Consider the following 10529-nt stretch of genomic DNA (forward strand, 5'->3'; position numbering starts at 1 on the left):
CAGACTCAACATCATCTCCTACGCCGATGACATCCAGCTAGTCCTATCCCTAATAGATTGCACCACCACACAAACTATCTTCCAAAACACAATAACCAACATCTCTGCCTGGAAAAGGACCAACTGCCTCAAGCTAAATTCAGACAAATTGGAAATCCTCATCTTTGGGGACAAGCCATCCCCCTGAGACGGCACGTGGTGACCCACCGCCCTCAGTCCCATACCCACTGACCACGCAACTTTGGGATCATCCTAGACACCCAACTGACCCTGAAGCAACAGATCAACACCGTCTCTTCTCCCTATTTTCACATCCTACTCATGTTCTGCAAGATCTTTCAAAGGGTCACCATCTCCACCAGGAAAACAGTCACTCAGGTCTTCTTCTCCAGCCAACTCAACTACAGCAACGCACTCTATGCCAGAACAAAAAAACACCTAATGAACCACTACCAGACCATCCAGAACGCAGCAGCAATATTTGTCCTTGACCTCCCCAGAAGAATCAGCATCATCCCCTACCTCAGGGCCCTCCACTGGCTCCCTGTCCAGCAAAGATGCCAATTCAAGCTTCTCCAGCACACTTGAAAAGGCCCTCCACAGCACCAAACCCACCTACATCAACAAGAACCTCACTTTCCACCAAGCAACCAGAGACCTTCACTCAGCCTCCCTTGCCCTGGCCCACATCCCCAACATCCGCCGCAAACACTACGGACGTTGCTCCTTCTCCCACCTCGCCACCAGATGCTGGAATGACCTCTACCTGCCGACCTCCCCATCAACCAGAAGGATTTCAGAAGGAAGCTCAAGACCTGGCTCTTCGACCACCATCACCAGCCAGACAAGGTCCGCAGCATCCTCCCAGTGCCTAAGATCCACCGGCATGACAAGCAAGTGCTATTGCTAGTGCAGGTGTATTAATAAAATAATTAACAAGTATTCATGTATTCTGAATAAGTGATTTGTGTAGAAAATAATACAGTAGAAAAATAATGCACGCATTTTAAAATGTGATAACGAAGAATGGCTGTCAATGTTCACAAAGTGTAGTTACTAGTAAATTAATAGTGTGAAGTGTTGAATATATATTTGACTGATGTAGTAATGCGTTATTTTAAAGGTTATGCATTATGCTCTAGATTTATTAATTGTAGGCCTTAACTTAGCAAGTGTCTTGGCTTACTTGCCAGGCCTCCTGTCAAAGCTGTATTTCTTAAGCGTTTAATAAATGGCTATCCTAGAGAGTTAACTGTGATTTCTATTGTATTGTTTAAATGTGCTCATAGCTGAAGTCCTTTTCCCATGAGAATCGACTGCTGGAAGATGCTGTTCTTGCTAATGTAATATTTTGTGTGTAATGTGTGTGAGATTGACTTTCTCAGGAGGAGAACAATGGAGATACTGACTGGAGTAGAAGCTGCAACAATATTATTACCTGATTAGCTGGATGATGAGGACATTGCAAGACAAACCAATCAATTACATGTGAACGGAGTAATAGTAGAATTCCTAGATTTGGAGTTTTATATTTATTGGAAAAAGTGTGAACATGCGCTTAACTGACCAATAGGGATTTGATAAATAGTTCTACTAGTATTAATTTAACGACACTGCAGTGAGAGAAGACAGCTTCTTTGCCCACTTTCTTTCTGGCTGAAAGGTCAATATTTCTTGTGCGTCTTGATAAGGGACGTGCTTAACTTTACTGCTGAAAGACTTTGCGTTTTCTGTACTTTGATGCTGAATTCTGATGCCCTGCTGATCGACTGATGTTTCTGAGGACGAAGACTGACTCTGCTTGCTAATCCACATTGAAGGTAGGTATTATGAATTAGACTGTTGATTATTATCTATATTTGCGTTTCCTTTCTAGGTACCAACTGCACTGTTTTGATAGAGCCATAGTTGGATGTTTTAACAAATTGTGTGACTAAATTGTTTTGCATGAAGCCTAACATGATGATTCTAATCTGATTTTAGTTAAGGATCCTCACTAATGAAATTAGGCTAAGTGGGAATAATGCTTGATTAATGTTTCTGCTAAACTTAAATGTATGTAATTACTTCGAAGCTGTTGACTTTGTTACTGATTTGCACAGTAACCTTAGAATGTGTTGTCGTTCAAGCTTTGATTAGATTACGTTTCTTCTGCCGCTTTGGACAGCCAGTATTGTTTCTGTACATGTTTCATTTATTTTGAGATTAATCTATATGACCGTAGCATTGTTAATATAGGGAAATAAATATTCTAACTTTTATTAAAGGTGTGGTTATTCATGACTGAAAGGTCATGGTGTGTGACGATTACTGACTCTAATAATTATTGATGTAATTGATTATTGCGGATTATTGATATTGTGTATTGGTTATTGATTATGTACTGGAGCTATGGTAAGAACATCTTAATTGCGAGTCAAAAGGTTCATCGACCTACTTGCGTCCCCTTGTAAGTTTACTTATCAAGGTCAGATGCGCTAACACTATAAAAGACCCTGTGATTGATTGATGACGTACAAAGGTGCACAGTCATGGTGCTCACAATCACGAACAATAAAAACTAGCACATTGCATACAGTTACTGATTACTCTAAAATCATGTGCAGTGTATTTGACAAATAGGAACACACACACGGGGATAAAGAACCTGGCATTCCACCGCACAAGGAACTCCATAGAATTTCACAGAGTTTTTAGACAACTCCGAGGAATTCCATGGAGTAGAACTCTGTGATTTTCACCCACCCTAAGAGGCATATTTATACTTGTTTTGGGACGAATTCACGTTATTTTTTTACGCAAATTCGGTGCAAAACTAACTCCATATTTATACTTTGGCTCTAGACCTCTCTAGCACCAAATTTATGGAGTTAAAGTCATTTTTGGGATGTGGAAATCTACTTTGCGCCAATGAGATGCAAAGTAGGTGTTCCTGTGCAAAAAATGACTCTATGGCCTTAGCGCTATATTTATCCCCCATGCTAAAATCACGTACGGGAGGGAGGAGGGGTCAAAAAATGGTGCAAAGCTAGCTTTGCACCATTTTTTAATACCTGGGTCAGGGCAGGCATTAGGGGACTTGTGGGCCTAGTTCCATGGTGGAACACCATGGAATAAGCCCACAGGTGCCCTCCCCAGGCCCCAGGGACACCCCCACCCACACCAGAGGGACAGCGGAGAATGGGGGACCCCATCCCATGAAAGTATAGGTAAGTTAAGGTAAATATTTTTTTTAAGTGCCATTGGGGGCCCTGGAATGGACCCCCCTACTTGGCACTGGGTGCAATGGCCATGCTCAGGAGACCCTGGTCCCCTGTGCTGGCCTTTGGGGCGGTGGGCATGACTCCTGCATTTTCTAAGACAGGAGTCATGTGGTATGGATGGTTTTGCATCAGAAAATGACTATATGCAGGTTAGAGTCATTTATTTTACTCTAACCTGCCTAACGTCATTTTTTGGTGCAAAGCCCCCTTCTTCCATACCGCTAGCCCCACCCGACTAACTTCATTTTTTTTACACTAGTCTACCCTTTGCACCGGCTTGCACCATTCCATAAATATGATGCCTGGCTGGTGCACTGAAATGGCGCAAGCTAGTGCTGAACTTTTTGGTGCAAAACTGCATTAGTGCAGTTTTGCACCAAAAATTATAAATCAGGGCCTTAGTTTCTTGTATAGTTTAGTCTTGATGCCTAAAAGTGTGAGCTCAATCAATACATTTGAAAAAGAGATGATATTAAAACTTCTGACATGAGTGAATTGAATGTGAGTTTTTTTTTTGATTTAATGCAATGATATTGTTATCAAGATGCTCTTTTGGACCTTTCCAAATTAGGAAAACGTCATCAACGTATTGAAAGTATACAACCAAGTGGCCTCGCCATGACTGTGCAGTGAAAATGTGTTAATCCTCAAATTTAGCCATGAAAATGTTTGAATAGCTGAGTGTCGCCCCCGAAAAACTCATTAAGGCTCCATTCTTTTGGAGGTCAAACTCACCATTCCAGTAATAATAGCTGTCGTATACGGAAAAATGTGGCAGCTCAAGCAGAACTATTTTGCTGACTCCAATGTTTTCTTCTTCTAACAATGTAACAATGCAAAGGCCCCAAACAATTCAACTGCTTCTCTGCCTTCACTATGAGGAATCAATGTGTAAAGGGAATTTACATCAATGGTGCAAATTCACCATGAGCTGATATCAATTGCTGATATTTGGATGAGGTGATTAAAAAATGCCGAAGTATCTTGTATGAATGCCTTAAGCTTCATTTTTCAAAAGTGCTTCACGGGTAAACTGAGAACCGCTGCTTTCCTCAAACAGGCAAATATGAAAAGTGCTGAAAGCATCTCAATAATAAAAACACTGCTGCTTCTTTGTGCCCCCGAGATTAAAGGGGGTTTCCAAAGTCTGGAACCTGGACAATCTCAGAGATGCAGTGGCAACAGGTAAGATTCAAAAGTAGTGAGGTGTAACTATGTGTAAAACTGTACAGAGCAAAAGAACAAGTTGGGAGGCATGACCCTCTCTGCCAAGCAAGGTTCAAGGGACTTTGTCCATCAAGAGATTTAACAAAAAGGGTCCCAGTGGTGTATTTTGCAATACAAGTACATTCTCATCTATTCCTTTTTATCATTTTGATCAAATGTAGCAATTGTGTTCACAACCATCGTTCTTTCATTTTTTACCAGGTAATTCCATTAAATGCCAAGTAAGGTAATCATGTGCTCCAGGTATCACCCATATTTTGATGCTATGCTAACAACCTCTAATAAGAAGAACATCAAAACATCTGGTAGCTGTCGTTGGTTCTGAGTTGCTTGCACCAGAGGCATTTTTGCCTTTTAGGAAAAGGTTCCACCCTCTTAGTTTTCATTTCCTGTGGGCAATGGTACATGCCCTCATGTATCACCTCGAAGCCCTTTTCACCCACACTACCATTCTTATGTGTAACACACACATGCCCACATGTATCACCTCGAAGCCCTTATCAGCCTCTCTAACCTTCGCATGCGTAACACACATCTGATGTGAAAATCTAATAAAATAATTAAAAAACGAAATATAGGCTCTCTTATAGTTTCTTTGACATGCCTATATTATGACCTACATCAGGTTTACAGCCTTGATCTCTGTGACCTGTGAGTGCTATATAGAAGAAATCTAGCACACGAGTAAAAGCTACTGGTCAAGCACCTATGATCAACTACCAACACATGCCATGATCGTGCAACATACGCAGACAACGGACTCCCACTACCAAGGCCTTCCCACCATTGTCCATGCATACAATGGAGAATGCCCCAAGTCATCAGAAGCAGACACCCCAGCCCACTGACCTACACACAAACTTTCATGAAGAGTCAAAGTTACTTGGGAAAAGATTTATTACGGAATCCCGTAAAGGTCAGAGCCAGTGTTAATCGGTCTATGGTTTACAAGTACATATGCATTTGTTTTTAAACAGCCCAATAATAAATTGACAAGAAGAAGTGCAATAATAAATCTGGCTTGCCTTATTGGTGACAAACAGACCAAATAAAAAATCTTTGCGCGTTAAGGCTGCAGATATCGATGTGTATCAGCAAGTGAGATGCATTATTCTGCTAGGATATCTCACATGATTAATACACTTGCTGCATAGAACTGTCTAAAATCCGCGGGGTCAGGGTTTTAATAGTCATACAATAGCTTAATAGGTGTAATGCGTGTGCTGTTGAGCAGTGTTGGTAAACAGTGAGCCAACATTTTGTATCTTAGTAAGATAGTTGATGGGGTTAATGCATTTTTTCAGTAACATTTGTCTATCCTGGAGAGCACTTATTACAGTCTTGATAACATAGGCAGTCATTACAGCATTGGCGGTAAAAGCCGCTTACCGCCGTGCAGAAGACCGCCAACACACCGCCGCTGTCGCGGAATTCCGCCACAGCTATTATGACCCACATTTCGGAAAATTCAGACACCCACACAAGTCCGCCACACCAAAGGTCAGTGATAAACTGGCGAAAACAAAACCTCCACCGTCAAGCCAACAGAAATACGCCCACACTATCTCGACACACGAATCCACGTGGCGTTCTTTCAACCGCAGTATTCCAGTGGTGGTACACAACGCCGCACTCAAAATACATACACTCTTACAAAACACAGCCACATTGGACAATCCAAAAACACACACACCTGATACACATACACACACCACTCCCACACACCCACTACAATATAAAACACACACCCACATCACCCACAAATCCCTGCGACAAAAAATTCTGAAAGAAGGCCAGAGAGAGACAGCACCAGCAAGAACAACAGCATCCACAGGCACACAACACCATCACCCACAGAACTTCCACGCACCTCACACAACACACCACTACATATCATCACACATATCACCACACACTCCACCCCACACATCACCTACACCACCCCATGGCACGGCAAAGACACCCCAGGTTCTCGGAGGAGGAGCTCAGGGTCATGGTGGAGGAAATCGTCCAGGTAGAGCCACAGCTATTCGGATCACAGGTGCAGTACACCTCAATAGCAAGGAAGATGGAGCTATGGCAAAGAATAGTGGACAGGGTCAACGCAGTGGGACAGCACCCAAGAAATCGGGAGGCCATCAGGAAGAGGTGGAACGACCTACGGGGAAGGTGCGTTCGGTGGTCTCCAGACACCACCTGGCGGTTCAACGAACTGGCGGCGGACCCCCACCTCCTCCCCCACAACTAACAACATGGGAGGAGCAGGTCTTGGTGATTCTGCATCCTGAGGGCCTCACAGGAGTAGGTGGAGGAATGGACTCGGGTAAGTCAAATCTTAACTATTACATCCCCCACCCTACCTGCATGCCAGCACATCCCCCCACCCTCACCCCCAGCACCCCAACTCCTCACATATGTCCCAACATCACAAACCACCCATCACACCACCAAGCCCTGCATGCAACAACAAAGCATGGACACACATCACTAAAGCATGCCCACTGCACATACCCATACAACCCCCTAAACCATCATCACACAAGGTCCCACACAGGAATGCAAGCACTGGGGTACACGCTCTCCCACCCATTACACACCATGACACACACAGATGTAATAACCATCCTTTTATACCCCTGCAGGACCCCTACCCAACGTCACCGGACAGGAGGGTCCACACATGTCCACACCACCAACAGAAAAGGCACACAGTGATGGGAGCACCTCTGTCCAACTGGATCTAGATGACCAGCCCGGCCCATTGGGGACCTCAGGACAGTCGGTTCCCCTCACACTGGCACAGGCCACCACAGACCTTCCCCCCTCTGGAAACACCAGCACAGAACCCACCCAGCGGGCCCATACCTCCGTCCCCAGGACACGTCAATCAGCTGTGTGTCCACCACTACAGGGAACCCAGGATAACCCACCACCCCAACAACAACAGGGACCTGGAGGCAGTGGCAGTGGGCACACGGTCCAGGGGACGGAGGCACAGGAACACAGGGGAACTGGGAGGGCTGCTGTGCAACAGGGGGCGGACAGGCCAAGGGAACCCACTCTCCACGAGGCCCTCTCCTCCATCATGGGAGCCTACCACCACTCCCAGGAGACGATGGCAACGGTACTGGCCAAGTTTCAGGAGACCCAGCGCCTGCAGGAGGAACAGTATATGGGCTTCAGGGAGGAACTCAGAACCATCAGCTCCACCCTGGGCACCTTCGTAGGGGTGCTGAAGGAAGTACTCAACACCAGGAGGGACACTGTGGCACTACAAGGGGCCCCTGACACTAGCATGGACGATGAACGGCCCACCACCTCCGCCGGCGCTAGTGGACAGGACACCCCGCCACAGGACCAGCACACCAGCATCCCACCCCCTGCAGAGGGAGAACCACCCCGCAAACGGTCCCTGAGATCCAGGACAAAAACAGAGCATGATGCCAAGACCCCCCCCAAGAAATGAGACCACCCTGATTGTCATCCTACTGTCCCACTTTGTCACCCTGTCCATACTTAAACAGCCCCAGCTCCACTTCCAATGCCCATATGGGCAATGTACCCGTGAGACTAATAGACTGGACTCTGCCTGGACATTCCTCTGCCATCACCCCTCACCATTTCACTACCCCCTCCAATATTGAGCATTTAAATAAACACCCTTGAAGCACAAAACAATCTGGAGTCTGTCTGTGATTTCGAAATAGTGTATTAGCAATTACAGTGACAAAATGCTCTTTCAATTGTAATGTCAACATACCTATGTCACACAGCTCTAGTCCATGAGGAATGTAAGCAGATGTCACACAGTGGGACCCACATGTGTGAAATAGTAAGGGAAAGTGACAACTCAGTGACCATACACTGGGTGAAAACGACAGACAGTAGAGAGGTAGTAGTGTTAAAGTACATGTAGTAGGCAGGTCTGTACTCTTACCTGTGTCTCACTGGAAATATTGCTGGATCACTGAGTCCCTGTTGTTTATGTCTTCTTCCTCTGCTTCCTCGTCTTCACTGTCCACAGGCTCCACAGCTGCCACAACACCGCCATCTGGACCATCCTCCTGCAGAAAAGGCACCTGTTGTTGCAAAGCCAAGTTATGAAGCATACAGCAGGCCAGATGATCTGGCACACCTTCTTTGGTGAGTAGAATAGGGATCCACCTGTCATATGGAGGCATCTGAACCTGGACTTCAGGAGGCCGAAGGTCCTCTCGATCACCCTCCTACTTCACCCATGGGCCTCATTGTAGCGTTCCTCTGTCCTTGTCCTGGGATTCCTCACTGGGGTCAGTAGCCATGACAGGTTGGGGTAACCAGAGTCACCTGCAAATGGTGAGGGACAACTGTTAGACACGCACTAACCTGGAGGGATATCCCCAGACCCAGACAACCATTTCCACTGACTTGCTTCCAGGTGGTCACCTAGTAGCCACACATGGTGCCTCTGGATTTGACCCATCACAGAAGGGATGCTGCTATTCCGCAGGATGTAGGCGTCATGCGCTGAGCCAGGGAACATGGCATTCACATGGGAGATGTACTGGTCTGCCAAACATACCATCTGTACATTCAGAGAATGATAACTCTTCCGGTTTCTGTACACCTGTTCACTCCTGTGGGGGGGGGACCAAAGCCACATGTGTCCCATCAATGGCACCTATGATGTTGGGGATGTGTCCCAGGGCATAGAAATCACCTTTCACTGTAGGCAATTCCTCCACCTGAGGAAAAACGATGTAGCTCCGCATGTGTTTCAGAAGGGCAGACAACACTCTGGACAATACGTTGGAAAACATAGGCTGGGACATCCCTGATGCTATGGCCACTGTTGTTTGAAATGACCCACTTGCAAGAAAATGGAGCACTGACAGCACCTGCACTTGAGGGGGGATTCCTGTGGGATGGCGGATTGCTGACATCAGGTCTAGCTCCAACTGGTTACACAGTTCCTGGATTGTGGCACGGTCAAGCCTGCATGTGATAATGACATGTCGCTCCTCCACTGTCGACAGGTCCACCAACGGTCGGTACACCGGAGGATGCCGTCATCTCCTCACATGTCCCAGCGGACGGTGCCTATGAAGGACAACAGCAAACACAGAATCAAACATCTCAGAGGTACGTACCCACAGTTGACACAGAACACCATTCATACACAAAAGATGGCCTGTATGTCAAGCAACTCAGAGGTATGCACCCACAGGTACACAGTACACAAAACATAATCCAAAAAGTTGTCTGTAAGTGTGTTGAGTCTAGGCCTAGGTATGTGTGATGCAGTTGAAAATGAAGCCATGTGGGGCCCTGAAATGGCGGTTGCCTGACCTGTAAAGTGGGAAAATGGGATGTGAGGTAACTGCGCTGGCGTTGTACACCGTCGCGGTAGGCGGTCGAAGACCGTGGCGCAATGCTGCATTGGTTAACATTGGACCCTATGGGTCCCAGGAGCCAATGACGATGTACACCGGCGGTAACGGTACACATCGCCGCGGACGTGACCGACATTTTCTATCTGTTCAATCACTCGATACCTGATCTTCGTCAGGAGAGGACCTACACTGCAAGTGCTGCTGTCACCTCAGTCTGGAAGAGACAATGGCTCGAGTGTCTGGGGAAAGGGCCCCTGCCTTCACATCAGAGGAGTTGGAGAAGCTCATGGATGGGGTCCTCCCCCAGTACACGCTACTCTACCGTCCTCCAGACAAACAGGTAAACAGGGAGCATGTTGTATGGGCTATGCCTGTGTGGAGAGGGCTGGATGTAAGAAGGAAGGGGGGAGAGTGCTGCATGCATGAAAGACGGTGAATGCATGTGCCACATGGCAAGGGTGGGGATGGGGGCCAATCAGTTTGACGGTGCATTCGGTAATAACTTCTCTTTTTCCCCTGTACATTTCATGTAGGTAAAGCGCCCACCAGAAAAAATATATTTAGCGTGCCATCGCCAAGGACGTCCGGACCCTGGGGGTCTACCACAGACGGAGCACCCACTGCCGGAAAAGATGGGAGGACATTCGCCGCTGGAGCAAGAAGACGG

This window comes from Pleurodeles waltl, chromosome 6, assembly GCF_031143425.1.
Source record: "Pleurodeles waltl isolate 20211129_DDA chromosome 6, aPleWal1.hap1.20221129, whole genome shotgun sequence".
Lineage (NCBI taxonomy): Eukaryota > Metazoa > Chordata > Amphibia > Caudata > Salamandridae > Pleurodeles > Pleurodeles waltl.